Genomic DNA, 16,035 nt, shown 5'->3' with positions numbered 1-16,035 from the left:
TGTTTATGGACAACTAGTCTCTTCTCAAACAAATGGATATGTTATGTAAGAGATGTATTTGCACAGTGCAACTGGAGGCAAAGCTCTCACATGAAAGCACTCCTAATGTCAAAAAGGTAGTCAGTAGTACACACGCCACACACATCATACACAATTCAAATCACAGGTATGCTGAGGCACTGAAATGCAATCTTCATAAAGCACAAAGACCTCATAGACAAATTACAGCTGACATATACCCTCTGCAGCCCCAAATACACTCTGTAAAAACAACACTCATATCAACAAATAGAGCTACATCTCATGGACACTCAACCTATAAGCCCATAAGGCAAGCCACCACATAATCCAACATTCTAATCATTGGAGACTCCATTGTGAAACACACTGATGTCCCTGTCCCCAAGCTGAGTAAGAAGAAAGGCATGGTCAGTTCCTTATCAGGGTGTAGGATCCACCCCATTATGTATGCACTCATGTCATTGGACTACATGTAATACAAACTCAACATGTCAGAGATGCAACTATATTAACAGCCTTGAATACATGCTGTCTTACACACCAGTCAGTACATATGACAATGAGCAGGTTGACAGAATGCGCAACTCACCACCCACTCCATCCAAACCCACATCACAAATACCTATATATGTGGAGGTCCTCACCAGAAACATAAACATCAGAGACTTCCCAAACACTAAGATGTGCATGCTACATATAATACTTCCACTGAAGAGCACAACACACATAATAGCTCTCACAACAGTGTTTCACATGCCAAGCCCTTAAGGCAAAACACAAAGCAAAACATATTAGTCATAGATGATTACATTGTGAGACACACAGATGTCCCTCTCAGCAGACTGGATAAGGAGAAGGTCACAGTCAGCTGTTTGTCAGGTGACAGGATCTGCCATATCACACATGCACTCATGTATCCTAAAAACAGGTACTGTTGTGACTCTGCCATAGTCCATGTTAGTGTGAATGACTTGAGATTTACCTCTCTGGACTATATGAAGAGAGACATGACTGGGCTCTCAGACTATGTGTCTCATGCAGGTATGTCCCTAGCCTTAAACAGCATTTACCTTTACTTAGGACAATGTCTCAATACAAACAGAAAATTATTGACCTCAAATCTTTAAGTTAGTTTCTGGTGTCATTCTAAGTGGATATAATATCTGTTAGTCTGGGATAACTTGATCACCAGACCTCGATGCTTTGCCAGAGATGGTCTTCATCTGTTGCCCCTGGGATTTTGTCTTCTGCCTTTTTAGGCAGTGTCTCAAGAACAAAATTCCCAACGTGAAAACTCCATATAAAACAACCTTAATGTTAGGATGTTAAATACTAGGAGTCTTAACATGAAACTACACTCACTATAAGCAGTCCTCACCATGGAAGTCTTAGACATTTGTGCAGTCACAGAGACCTGGTTCAAGTCTATGGAGAGCACCTTAACGATACTGGGCTACACCTCCTGCCAGGCATTCAAACCACAAACTGAAGGTGTGAAAACTAAAGGAGACAATGTTTCGATATTCATTAAAGATAAATACATTTCCATATTGGTGAAACAGTAGGATTCCCTGGAGATACTTCAGATGCAATTAACTGTTAGTAGGACACATATTCAAGTCAGTGCCAGCTACAGAACCCCCTCCATGAATCAGGATACCCACTCTTCCTATTTGGATCTACTTGAGTCTATCAAGAAACATCCAAACAACTTGGTTTAGGGCCACTTTAACTACCCATCCATTGACTGGCTAAATTACTCTTGATCTAACTCACTTGCCCAAAGGTTCCTCAACTTTGTTAACTCCAATGCACTGGAACAGCTAGTTGACACCCCCACAAAGGATGGCAATATCCTGGCTCTGGTGCTTACCAATATGGGGGGGCCACTGTAGCACCTTCACTGTGAGGTATTCCCTAGTGAGATCTGACCACAATTTAGTGTCATTCAAATTAACTATCACACCAACCCCCCAGCAGCAACTAAAAATCTTCTCCAAAGTAGATTATTACCTCTTACATGATGTTATAAATAGCTGTAACACACCTCCCCCCTCAGATGGAACTAGCAAACACCAATATAACTGCATTGATTCAGCCGTAGCTGACAGGACCAAAACAAGCTGCTCAAGGAAGAGCAAACCTGCTTGGTGAACAACTGCCATTAACAAGCTTTACAATAAGAGGAAGAAATTACTGTCTAAGAGTAAGAGGGAGTGAACCCTTAACTGGAAACACTCCCTCCTTAGCTTAAACAAGCAAATAAGACTTTTTGTGAAGTCCTCCAAAGCAAACTGTGGATCCAAAATAGCCTTCTCAGTTAAGAACAACCAGGCATTCTTTATTTATATCTTTAACCTAAAATGAAGGGCCTAGACTTGTGCTAAACTGGTAGTTAATGATACCACATATACTGAGCCTATGGATATAGCTAACCTGTTAGCCAATAGACAACAGGTTCTGTGAAAACTTCACTCCACTGTCCCCACCACACATAGCCCATGACATCCCTACCACCTATCCCCTACCTTGTATCTCTAATGAGCAGGTCATAAATTCCCTCTCTAAGGCCAAAAACAGAGCATCTATGGGACCTGATAACATCCCAGGCTGTGTCCAATATGAGCTCCAACAAGAATTAGCAACACCATTGGGTACTCTTTTCAATCATAGTTTAAGCACTGGCTTCATCCCATATGAATGGAAAACAACCACTGTTATTCCCTTGCATAACGTGGGTGCTTCCACTGACCCCAAGGACTATAGACCTATTAGCCTGACTAGCCTTTCCTGCAAGGCCATGGAGAGAATCATCATGAATCTTATCAACAAAGATATAGGTAAGCTCCAAAAACTTGACCCTACTCAGTTTGGATTTGTCAAAGAGAGATCATGCCTGTTAAACATTGTGGGCTTCTTTGAGACAGTCGCCAAGGCAGTGGATGAGGGGAAATCTGTGCATACAGCCTAGCTAGACTTAGCAAAGGCATTTGACTCTATCCCCCACTCAGGCATCATTAACAAACTCACACAGCTAGGTATCAACCCTTATGTTATAAGATGGGTCTCTGACTGGCGCACTGATAAAACCTGCATAGCCAAAATAGGGGAATCCACCTCCAATTCTACAATCTATGAACCTGTGAACCCATGAATGTATACGGTATTATCGTTCTGATGACATTTGTCTTGTGTGCTGACATTCATACTTGTGCTCTGATGTTTTTGTTTGATTGTAGATGTGTACCCATAGGTGTGTACTACACAATCCTGAAATTGATACATACAATTTTCAATGAGACACATTTCATTGTGTGAAACTACAGCCCTTACAACAGCATCCATTGTAACGTACAGAAATCATTCCGCTATCCACAGTATAAATGGCAAAGTACAATATCTGCAAATGACCAGTACAAGTAGCATATGCAGATAGTCACCCTGTGCATCAGACACATAGTTTTATTTCCCTGCATTAATGAGAAGGTGATAGGGATGTGGCACAGTTATCAGCACTTGCAGAGGGTGTTCTGTGGGGGTACAGGAAGCTTAGGCTGACACACAGGTTGGAAAGCATGTGTGTGAGTCAGGGAAGGAAGCAGGCAAGATGGACCATGGAAATGTTTCTTGTGTATCTGTAGATGCCCTCAATGAGACAATGGTGTGTGAGTGTCTGCATGAACACAACCAAGCAAAGTGCTAGCCCTACACGTCTGTATGTTGGACACCTGTGAGCCATGCATGGTAGAGCTGACAGTTCATTGTCTCCACCCCCAAACATGAGATCTGGCTCTGCCAGGAGTTGCACTGGTACCTCCATGCCCAAGATCAGATGCTATGCTACTACCTTAGTGTGACTGATGTCTGCTGAATACATGTCCTCTACAGAAATGCCCAGGACTACAAGCCCATGGCCTGCTCTTTCTTGGTGTGAACAGCACACTCCCATCTGGAGTGCTGGATGTACTACCACCGTGGAAGCAGGATTGTGCAGAGCCATGATGACTCTCAGCAGATGTAGTTGCTGACCTATGCTCACAAGGCCAACACTCAGATGTTCCATCACAGACAATGTGTGTTTGAAGACAGATAGTGTGTGATCTTTCTCAGACCTTCTTCTTTCCACTGCATCAGTCAACCAATCTAGAGTATCAGCAACATGGTAGATGCGGTCATGATGTCAGGCTATGCTGAATCCATAACCCTGAATATTCATTGGGTGTTCTTTTCTGAATGTGCCTGTGTCTCCATGATGGCCCTAAACATATGCCAAGTGAAATGTGATGAGACACCTGCAACAGGTGGTGGAGGGACAACAGGCCTCTTACGAGGACCTCTATCAAGCTACCTGTGTGGAACCTCACCAACAGTCTGATTATGGCCAGTGTCGAAAGTCACTGAGCCCATAGTAGCCACACTTCCCTGTTCAATGCCCCCACCCTCCAACTGTCTAATATCTGTGGCCTCAGTGGACTGGGTATGCATACGCATACTGGCTGTGTAATGAGAGTGGATGAGGGATGTCAACTTCTGTGCCTGGTTCAGCCTCTGCAACCCACAGCTGTGCCTCAATTTGACCACCATTATCATCATCAGAGTCTGAAGAGACACTGACATCAAGTGGTGTAGGGGACAAAGACTAACCTCCCTGGTCACCTGTGAAAAAAAGGAAAAAACAATACATTAATACCTGCACTACTATGCTCTGCAGTACTCTGGTGCAATATACATTAAGCTGTATACACTGTTGTCACTATTACAGACTAGTATACCTCTCAACCTCACAGAGCAGGACATGTGCACATTATTTTCTAACCCCAATCTGTAATTATTTGAAAATAATTATTCAGTAAACAAGAATGTTGTCAGCAAAAAATTAATTATGTACATTGCTGACATTCTGCAAAAATCTGTACAGTTGACAGTTATGACAATCAGTAATGTCTTGACAATACTTTCAAGTCAAGTCACTATGGTCATACCTGCAAGGCAGAGGTATGAGTCTAAATGGTGGACATTCAGAAAATATATGTACAGTTGACAATCATGCAGTCAGTACATCAATCCAGCTAGCAGGCCTGGGATGAGGCCTTAACCCAACTATACTACCAGCACTACTAACCACAGTCAGAAATAGCTAGTTGTCTTTACATACTTTAACATCTTGTCTGACAACTTTGTTACTAATATTATAAATGACAAGAAACTATTTTAACTTGCAACATTTTCTGTATATACTGTTGATAATCAATATCTTGTTATTGTATTAAAGCCAACAACCTGTAATGTTTACTATTGCTGCAACTTTGTATTTCTATTTATCATGTACATGATGTGGAGCTTTTCTCCCTGGGCATCCACTGAAAAAGGACCTGTATCCAGTTGGAATTTCCTGGTAAACAAATGTAAATAAATAAATAAATGACATTTTAGAAAATACATTGAAATATAGCTACATCTCTGACAAAACAGTTGTCTGCTTATCAGCAGCAAGAGCACAGCCTCTTCCAATTCCTGATGGTCCTGAAAAAATGTGAGGGAGAGTTAATCACAACAGCACCACATGTTACAGTATAACAGGGTACTACATCCAAAAATCTCACATCTACAGTAATTGCTATGTTAAAAGGTATATGAGTGACAATCTCTACATGAGCTTGAAACTGCAGCTAACTTACACCCCCCCCAAAAAAAAAACAACTGACACCTATGTAAAACTATATACACTTTGGCAGGATGAATGCAACAGTATTCTACTGCTGATCTAACTAAGTATACCTGGATGCTCCTCTTGACAGGAATGGGTGGCACCTACATCCACAACATATTGGCTGATGGATGCTTGGGAGCTGCCTGTGTAGCAAGGTTTGCCAGGAATTGTTCTCTGGCTGTGAGAGGAGGTTCTGCTGCAGGCCCACCACCAGTGACCTGATGATTCCTGGCCAAGTCAGCTGTGTGTCTCCTTGCTGCATTAATCATATCTGTGGCATGGTATCACACCTGATCATAGATAAGATTTTGGTGACCCATGGCATTGTTGTTATGCACCAGTTCTTCCCATAGGGCTGCACATTCTGACCTATTTGCCCTCCCTTGGAACAGCATGATCTGGTAATGTTGTTGCAAAGCCTCAATGATGAGGTCATTTTCTGCATCAAAAAATGGTGGCCTGTGATGTGCATACATAATGTTTCCTGAAATACAAAGAAATGAGAACACATGTAAGGATCACATATGTACGAATAAACTATTTATAGATACAGCAGTAAAGGAAGACTATTTGTATTCAATATCCGAAGAAATGAACAACTAGGAATCCAAAACAACTGTAGAATGAAGACATTTAATCCAAAATTGTTCTTCCCTGTACAGATAAGGGACTTCCTCAGAACAAGTTTAAAAATCAAGACATCTTTCATCACCCAACCCAGCTTTATATAATAACCCCAATTACACTTAACAAAGTCTTAAAAAGACCTCAGCATTCATTTATAATGCAATATAACACAATATTAAAATTAATACATACTAAAAAAAAAAATATATATATATATATATATATATATATATATATATATATCACTTTAATTTATTTGACAAAATACAATATTTATAAATATATAAAATTAACCTAAAATGTGCTTCAATTTAAGTACACTTGATATCGAAATGGCTTCATTAATTCCTGGAAAATTAACTGCATTTAATCGGAGTTGCCATCTCAATTCAAATATGTCCAAATGGACATCCTAGACCCTTCCCTGCAGATCCTTAGGCATCTGTTGTAACACTAAAAGCTTAAAACTATGATCATTATGTTCTAAAATATGTCGAGCCAGTGCATGTGTTTGTTTTTTGTGTTTAATGTCCAATAAATGTTCGCTAATTCTATTCTTAAATAGCCTTAGCGTTTTCCCCACATAAAGGCTATCAGTATTCACTACTTGGTTACACGTCATATTCAGCAGTGTGTCAAACATACAAAGGGTGTGGATGCATCTAGGATAGTAGCAATAGTAACATATTCCTGTTTGTATCATGACAGATACTCACATATGCTTGCACACCCAACACAGTAGTCCATTGTACTGTGCTCCATAGCAGGAATACCACCCCCCCCCAATAATATGTATAAACAATATTCCCAACAAAATAGCAGTGTACTATTACAACTGCTAAAAAAAAGAACTTAAAATAAATCTAAATTAGTAAAATAAATTGTCTTGTACCCCTTTCAGTTAGGTTAACAGGATAACAGGTATGTGGGTGTGCTGTCGGTGTTACAGATTCAATATCTGTATTGTTCTGACCTCCCTTAGGCACACTGCACCATTAATATGCATAATGTGCTGCTGAGGGAAGATCATGGCCATGTACATGGATATGTTCCGTGTAGGCTCTACATGGTTTGTCTTCCCCTCATACCATCATATTATTTATTTATTTATTATTTTTATTTTACAATTGTTTACTGGGATAGTCCAACTGGATACATGTCCATTTTCGGCGGAGGCCTGGGGAGAAAAACTCCAATAGACAATATTACATAGATTACACAAGTTAGATAGCATTAGAAAATATAAGACAGGGTGTTTTGTACAACGGTTTAGTAATGTTCCCAATAGGAACTCACAATTCTCATAGTCTGACACAATTAAAAGCAAAAACACATCAGACTGGAAACAGAGCTTGGTTAAGTAATTAAATGTTGCGATATTTGCAGATATGCTTTCAGTTTATAACTTAATCATGGTTGGTACATGGGCAAAGCCAGTTCACTTTAAAATACTGTTTGAGGCTTTTTTTGAAGAGACTTATGGAGCATTGAAGGGTTATATAGTTTGGCAACGAATTCCAGGTTTTGCCAACAAAGTTGGCAAACAGGGATTCACCAGCAGAGTTATTAGCTTTGTGAGTTTGGACCAATATTTTGTTGGCTGATCATAGGGATCTAAAGGTGCTATATCCCTTAATAATATTTATAAGTGAGGGGGTATCCTCAGGGTGGTTTAGAATTTTGTGCACTATTGAGAGTTGATTGAATTGAATTAAGCTGGTCAGTTTTAGATACTCTAGTTGTTTCTGGTTCTGGCAATGATGGGTTCCATAGGAAGAGCCAGTGGCGAATCTGGCAATATGGTTGTAGCTATGGGAGAGCTTACTCATTTCAGATTTGTTGAGGTTTGAGAGTACAGGAGAGGCATATATAAGAATAGAGAGTAGGTGTGACCTGGCGATTGCTGTTCTAGCCAGTGGGGTTAAAAATGTCTTATTTCTATACAGTGATTCAAGCTTCTTATTGGTCTGTATGGTTTTGTTCACCTGTACGTCAAATTTAAGATTATTATCTATGAAAACCCCTAGAAGTTTGGTATGGGTATCTGGGGAGATAGTGGTATCGTTGTTAGATGGGACAGAGAATGAGAGTGTGGTGGATCTACTAGTGGGGGTGAAGAGTAGAAGTTTAGTTTTATTGGAGTTCAGCAGTAGGCGTTGGTTGACGAGTCAGTTTTCAATAGTGTTAAACGTATTTTGGGTTAAGATTTGCAGTTCGGATGGGGAGGTGGCTGAGCTGATCAGAGTGGAATCATCTGCATATTGAATGCAGGTAGTTTTAGGGATAGCAGTGTGAAGGTTATTAGTGAAAATAAAGAAGAGTAGTGGACCTAGTATGGAGCCTTGAGGAACACCAAGTGTGAGAGGTAACTGGCTGGACAGTTTGCCCTGCCATAATACCGCCTGTTGTCTACCAGTCAGGTAGGATTGGAACCACTGGATTGCATTCATATTGAGGGACATTGACTTTAGAGAAAGAATGAGAAGTTCATGGTTGACCATGTCAAAGACTTTTGATAGGTCAAGAAAGAGGGCAGAGGATAGCCTATTATCATTTCTGTTTTGGTTTATGACATTAGTAAAGGAAAGGAGGGACGAGGTGGTGCTGTGGTGTGGCCTGAAACCATGCTGGGAGTTGGATAGTAAGTTATTCTGTGAAAGGTATTGCATTAGTTGCTTGTGTACACATTTCTCCATTATTTTGGCTAGTTGTGAAAGAATGGCAATGGGTCTATAGTTGGATAGTTGTGTAGAACTTCCATCTTTATGGAGTGGGATGAAGTGGGATATTTTCCAGAGGGAGAGGATAGCACTTATGGATAAGGTTTTGTTGATCAGGATAGATATAGGATATGCAATGGCATCTGCAAGCTATTTGTAGGTACTCTTCAGGGAGGAGGTCAGCAAAGAGGGTGGTAGGTTTTAGTTTCCTTATAAGTGATTTGATAAAACTATTGGATATGGGTTGGAATCTAAATTGGGGGCGATTATTGGGTAGATTAGAGGTGGGGTTTAAGTTTGTGAGGGTTAGTTGATTTGCTAGGGATTGGATCGTTTCAATGAAAAGTTATTTTAAGTGCCAGCTATTGTCTCTGAGGAACTATGGGTGTGGTTAGCCGGGGTTAGGGTGGTAGAATGACCTGGACGAAGAAGTTGATTTAACCCTGCCCAGAACTTTTGAGGGTTGTTTTAGTGTTTTTGTAGGAGATTTTGGTAGAAGCTATTTTTATATACTAGAATAGATTTTTTTGTTTCATTCTTGAGTTGGCGATATTTTAAATGGTCAAGTGGGGCATTAGTTGATCTCCAGCTGTCCCAGGCTCTGTTTCTAGTTTTGATTTTCGATTTGGTATCTTTTGTGAGCCATAGTACTGTGTTTGATCTAGATTTTATTGTACATGCTGGAGCATGGGAATCAAGGATACTTAGGATTTTAGTGTTAAAGTGAGCTATGGCATCTTCTATGGTAGATTTTATAGTTTTGACCAGTCAACTGCTTTTAGTTTGTTTAAGAAAATAACAGAGTCGAAGATTTTCCTGTTTCTAAGTGTTTTATATTTGGTCTGGTGAGGGTTTCCTGCCTTGTGTTTTATGATATAGGTTAGTAGATAGTCGCTAAGGTCATCAGGACGAGTCCCAGCTTTGTACAGTTAGGGTTGGTTATTGACTAGTATGAAATCTACAAAACTTTTCCTGTTGGTAGGTTTGTTTATCCTAGTGGTAGAGGTTATGGTCTGCTTAAAACCAGATAAGTTTATAGGGGTGGGGGGGATCGGAGGAGCAGGAGTGCCAATCGGTATAGAAGTCACCAAGAACTATTGTTTCCTGGAGATAAGTAGTGGAAATTCAGTAAAGGATATCCTCTAGGGTATTTATCTTGTTACCTGGTGGAATGTATGCACAGGTGATGTTCAAGAATTTGTTATGGTTAATCTGTAGTTTGGTTATGAGGAGTTCTGCATTATTGAATTGGGGTGGTTGAATGGTTTCTCTATTAACAGCTAGAGTAGTTTTGTAAAGGACTGGTATCCCACCGCCTTTCCTTGTGGTGTGGTCTAACCGGTGAATATTATATCCTGGAGGTAGTATCTCATTATCAGTAGTACTAGGTTAGTATGGTCTAACCGGTGAATATTATAGCTTGGAGGTAGTATCTCATTATCAGTAGTACTAGGTTAGTACGGTCTAACCAGTGAATATTATATCCTGGAGGTAATATCTCATTATCTGTAGTACTAGGTTAGTACAGTCTAACTGGTGAATATTATATCCTGGAGGTAGTATCTCATTATCAGTAGTACTAGGTTAGTACGGTATAACCGGTGAATATTATATCCTGGAGGTAGTATCTCATTATCAGTAGTACTAGGTTAGTATGGTATAACTGGTGAATATTATATCCTGGAGGTGGTATCTCATTATCAGTAGTACTAGGTTAGTACAGTCTAACCGGTGAATATTATAGCCTGGAGGGAGTATTTCATTATCAGTAGTACTAGGTTAGTATGGTCTAACCGGTGAATATTATACCCTGGAGGTAGTATTTCATTATCAGTAGTACTAGGTTAGTATGGTCTAACCGGTGAATATTATATCCTGGAGGTGGTATCTCATTATCAGTAGTACTAGGTTAGTGAATATTATATCCTGGGGGTAGTATCTCATTATCAGTAGTACTAGGTCTAACCAGTGAATATTATATCCTGGGGGTAGTATCTCATTATCAGTAGTACTAGGTTAGTATGGTCTAACCGTGAATATTATATCCTGGAGGTAGTATCTCATTATCAGTAGTACTAGGTTAGTAAATATTATATCCTGGGGTTCATTATCAGTAGTAGTATCTCATTATCAGTAGTACTCAGTAGTAAACCGTGAATATTATATCCTGGGGTAGTATCTCATTATCAGTAGTACTAACCGTGAATATTATATCCTGGAGGTAGTATCTCATTATCAGTAGTACTAGGTTAGTACGGTCTAACCGGTGAATATTATATCCTGGAGGTAGTATCTCATTATCAGTAGTACTAGGTTAGTATGGTCTAACCGGTGAATATTATATCCTGGAGGTAGTATCTCATTATCAGTAGTACTAGGTTAGTACGGTCTAACCGGTGAATATTATATCCTGGAGGTAGTATCTCATTATCAGTAGTACTAGGTTAGTATGGTCTAACCGGTGAATATTATATCCTGGAGGTAGTATCTCATTATCAGTAGTACTAGGTTAGTACAGTCTAACCGTGAATATTATATCCTGGAGGTAGTATCTCATTATCAGTAGTACTAGGTTAGTATGGTCTAACCGGTGAATATTATATCCTGGAGGTAGTATCTCATTATCAGTAGTACTAGGTTAGTACGGTCTAACCGTGAATATTATATCCTGGAGGTAGTATCTCATTATCAGTAGTACTAGGTTAGTACGGTCTAACCGGTGAATATTATATCCTGGAGGTAGTATCTCATTATCAGTAGTACTAGGTTAGTATGGTCTAACCGGTGAATATTATATCCTGGAGGTAGTATCTCATTATCAGTAGTACTAGGTTAGTACAGTCTAACCGGTGAATATTATATCCTGGAGGTAGTATCTCATTATCAGTAGTACTAGGTTAGTACGGTCTAACCGGTGAATATTATATCCTGGAGGTAGTATCTCATTATCAGTAGTACTAGGTTAGTATGGTCTAACCGTGAATATTGTATCCTGGAGGTAGTATCTCATTATCAGTAGTACTAGGTTAGTACGGTCTAACCGTGAATATTATATCCTGGAGGTAGTATCTCATTATCAGTAGTACTAGGTTAGTATGGTCTAACCGGTGAATATTATATCCTGGAGGTAGTATCTCATTATCAGTAGTACTAGGTTAGTATGGTCTAACCGGTGAATATTATATCCTGGAGGTAGTATCTCATTATCAGTAGTACTAGGTTAGTATGGTCTAACCGGTGAATATTATATCCTGGAGGTACTCTCTCATTATCAGTAGTACTAGGTTAGTATGTTCTAACTGGTGAATATTGTATCCTGGAGGTAGTATCTCATTATCAGTAGTACTAGGTTAGTACGGTCTAACCGTGAATATTATATCCTGGAGGTAGTATCTCATTATCAGTAGTACTAGGTTAGTATGGTCTAACCGGTGAATATTATATCCTGGAGGTAGTATCTCATTATCAGTAGTACTAGGTTAGTATGGTCTAACCGGTGAATATTATATCCTGGAGGTAGTATCTCATTATCAGTAGTACTAGGTTAGTACGGTCTAACCGGTGAATATTATATCCTGGAGGTAGTATCTCATTATCAGTAGTACTAGGTTAGTACGGTCTAACCGGTGAATATTATATCCTGGAGGTAGTATCTCATTATCAGTAGTACTAGGTTAGTATGGTCTAACCGGTGAATATTATATCCTGGAGGTAGTATCTCATTATCAGTAGTACTAGGTTAGTATGGTCTAACCGGTGAATATTATATCCTGGAGGTAGTATCTCATTATCAGTAGTACTAGGTTAGTACGGTCTAACCGTGAATATTATATCCTGGAGGTAGTATCTCATTATCAGTAGTACTAGGTTAGTACGGTCTAACCGGTGAATATTATATCCTGGAGGTAGTATCTCATTATCAGTAGTACTAGGTTAGTATGGTCTAACCGGTGAATATTATATCCTGGAGGTAGTATCTCATTATCAGTAGTACTAGGTTAGTACGGTCTAACCGGTGAATATTATATCCTGGAGGTAGTATCTCATTATCAGTAGTACTAGGTTAGTATGGTCTAACCGGTGAATATTATATCCTGGAGGTAGTATCTCATTATCAGTAGTACTAGGTTAGTATGGTCTAACCGGTGAATATTATATCCTGGAGGTAGTATCTCATTATCAGTAGTACTAGGTTAGTATGGTCTAACCGGTGAATATTATATCCTGGAGGTAGTATCTCATTATCAGTAGTACTAGGTTAGTACGGTCTAACCAGTGAATATTATATCCTGGAGGTAGTATCTCATTATCAGTAGTACTAGGTTAGTACGGTCTAACTGGTGAATATTATATCCTGGAGGTAGTATCTCATTATCAGTAGTACTAGGTTAGTATGGTCTAACCGGTGAATATTATATCCTGGAGGTAGTATCTCATTATCAGTAGTACTAGGTTAGTACGGTCTAACCAGTGAATATTATATCCTGGAGGTAGTATCTCATTATCAGTAGTACTAGGTTAGTACGGTCTAACTGGTGAATATTATATCCTGGAGGTAGTATCTCATTATCAGTAGTACTAGGTTAGTATGGTCTAACCGGTGAATATTATATCCTGGAGGTAGTATCTCATTATCAGTAGTACTAGGTTAGTATGGTCTAACCGTGAATATTATATCCTGGAGGTAGTATCTCATTATCAGTAGTACTAGGTTAGTATGGTCTAACCGGTGAATATTATATCCTGGAGGTAGTATCTCATTATCAGTAGTACTAGGTTAGTATGGTCTAACCGGTGAATATTATATCCTGGAGGTAGTATCTCATTATCAGTAGTACTAGGTTAGTACAGTCTAACCGGTGAATATTATATCCTGGAGGTAGTATCTCATTATCAGTAGTACTAGGTTAGTATGGTCTAACCGGTGAATATTATATCCTGGAGGTAGTATCTCATTATCAGTAGTACTAGGTTAGTATGGTCTAACCGGTGAATATTATATCCTGGAGGTAGTATCTCATTATCAGTAGTACTAGGTTAGTACGGTCTAACCGGTGAATATTATATCCTGGAGGTAGTATCTCATTATCAGTAGTACTAGGTTAGTACGGTCTAACCGGTGAATATTATATCCTGGAGGTAGTATCTCATTATCAGTAGTACTAGGTTAGTACGGTCTAACCGGTGAATATTATATCCTGGAGGTAGTATCTCATTATCAGTAGTACTAGGTTAGTACGGTCTAACCAGTGAATATTATATCCTGGAGGTAGTATCTCATTATCAGTAGTACTAGGTTAGTATGGTCTAACCCGTGAATATTATATCCTGGAGGTAGTATCTCATTATCAGTAGTACTAGGTTAGTATGGTCTAACCGGTGAATATTATATCCTGGAGGTAGTATCTCATTATCAGTAGTACTAGGTTAGTATGGTCTAACCAGTGAATATTATATCCTGGAGGTAGTATCTCATTATCAGTAGTACTAGGTTAGTACGGTCTAACCAGTGAATATTATATCCTGGAGGTAGTATCTCATTATCAGTAGTACTAGGTTAGTACGGTCTAACCGGTGAATATTATATCCTGGAGGTAGTATCTCATTATCAGTAGTACTAGGTTAGTATGGTCTAACCAGTGAATATTATATCCTGGAGGTAGTATCTCATTATCAGTAGTACTAGGTTAGTATGGTCTAACCAGTGAATATTATATCCTGGAGGTAGTATCTCATTATCAGTAGTACTAGGTTAGTATGGTCTAACCGGTGAATATTATATCCTGGAGGTAGTATCTCATTATCAGTAGTACTAGGTTAGTACGGTCTAACCGGTGAATATTATATCCTGGAGGTAGTATCTCATTATCAGTAGTACTAGGTTAGTATGGTCTAACCGGTGAATATTATATCCTGGAGGTAGTATCTCATTATCAGTAGTACTAGGTTAGTACAGTCTAACCGGTGAATATTATATCCTGGAGGTAGTATCTCATTATCAGTAGTACTAGGTTAGTATGGTCTAACCGGTGAATATTATATCCTGGGGTAGTATCTCATTATCAGTAGTACTAGGTTAGTACAGTCTAACCGGTGAATATTATATCCTGGAGGTAGTATCTCATTATCAGTAGTACTAGGTTAGTATGGTCTAACGGTGAATATTATATCCTGGAGGTAGTATCTCATTATCAGTAGTACTAGGTTAGTATGGTCTAACCGGTGAATATTATATCCTGGAGGTAGTATCTCATTATCAGTAGTACTAGGTTAGTACGGTCTAACCAGTGAATATTATATCCTGGAGGTAGTATCTCATTATCAGTAGTACTAGGTTAGTATGGTCTAACCGGTGAATATTATATCCTGGAGGTAGTATCTCATTATCAGTAGTACTAGGTTAGTACGGTCTAACCGGTGAATATTATATCCTGGAGGTAGTATCTCATTATCAGTAGTACTAGGTTAGTACGGTCTAACCGGTGAATATTATATCCTGGAGGTAGTATCTCATTATCAGTAGTACTAGGTTAGTACGGTCTAACCGGTGAATATTATATCCTGGAGGTAGTATCTCATTATCAGTAGTACTAGGTTAGTATGGTCTAACCGGTGAATATTATATCCTGGAGGTAGTATCTCATTATCAGTAGTACTAGGTTAGTATGGTCTAACCGGTGAATATTATATCCTGGAGGTAGTATCTCATTATCAGTAGTACTAGGTTAGTATGGTCTAACCGGTGAATATTATATCCTGGAGGTAGTATCTCATTATCAGTAGTACTAGGTTAGTACGGTCTAACTGGTGAATATTATATCCTGGAGGTAGTATCTCATTATCAGTAGTACTAGGTTAGTACAGTCTAACCGTGAATATTATATCCTGGAGGTAGTATCTCATTATCAGTAGTACTAGGTTAGTACGGTCTAACTGGTGAATATTATATCCTGGAGG

This window comes from Protopterus annectens, chromosome 4.part0, assembly GCF_019279795.1.
Source record: "Protopterus annectens isolate FY-2018-M chromosome 4.part0, PAN1.0, whole genome shotgun sequence".
NCBI lineage: Eukaryota > Metazoa > Chordata > Ceratodontiformes > Protopteridae > Protopterus > Protopterus annectens.
Note: the sequence above shows the minus strand (reverse complement) of the source record.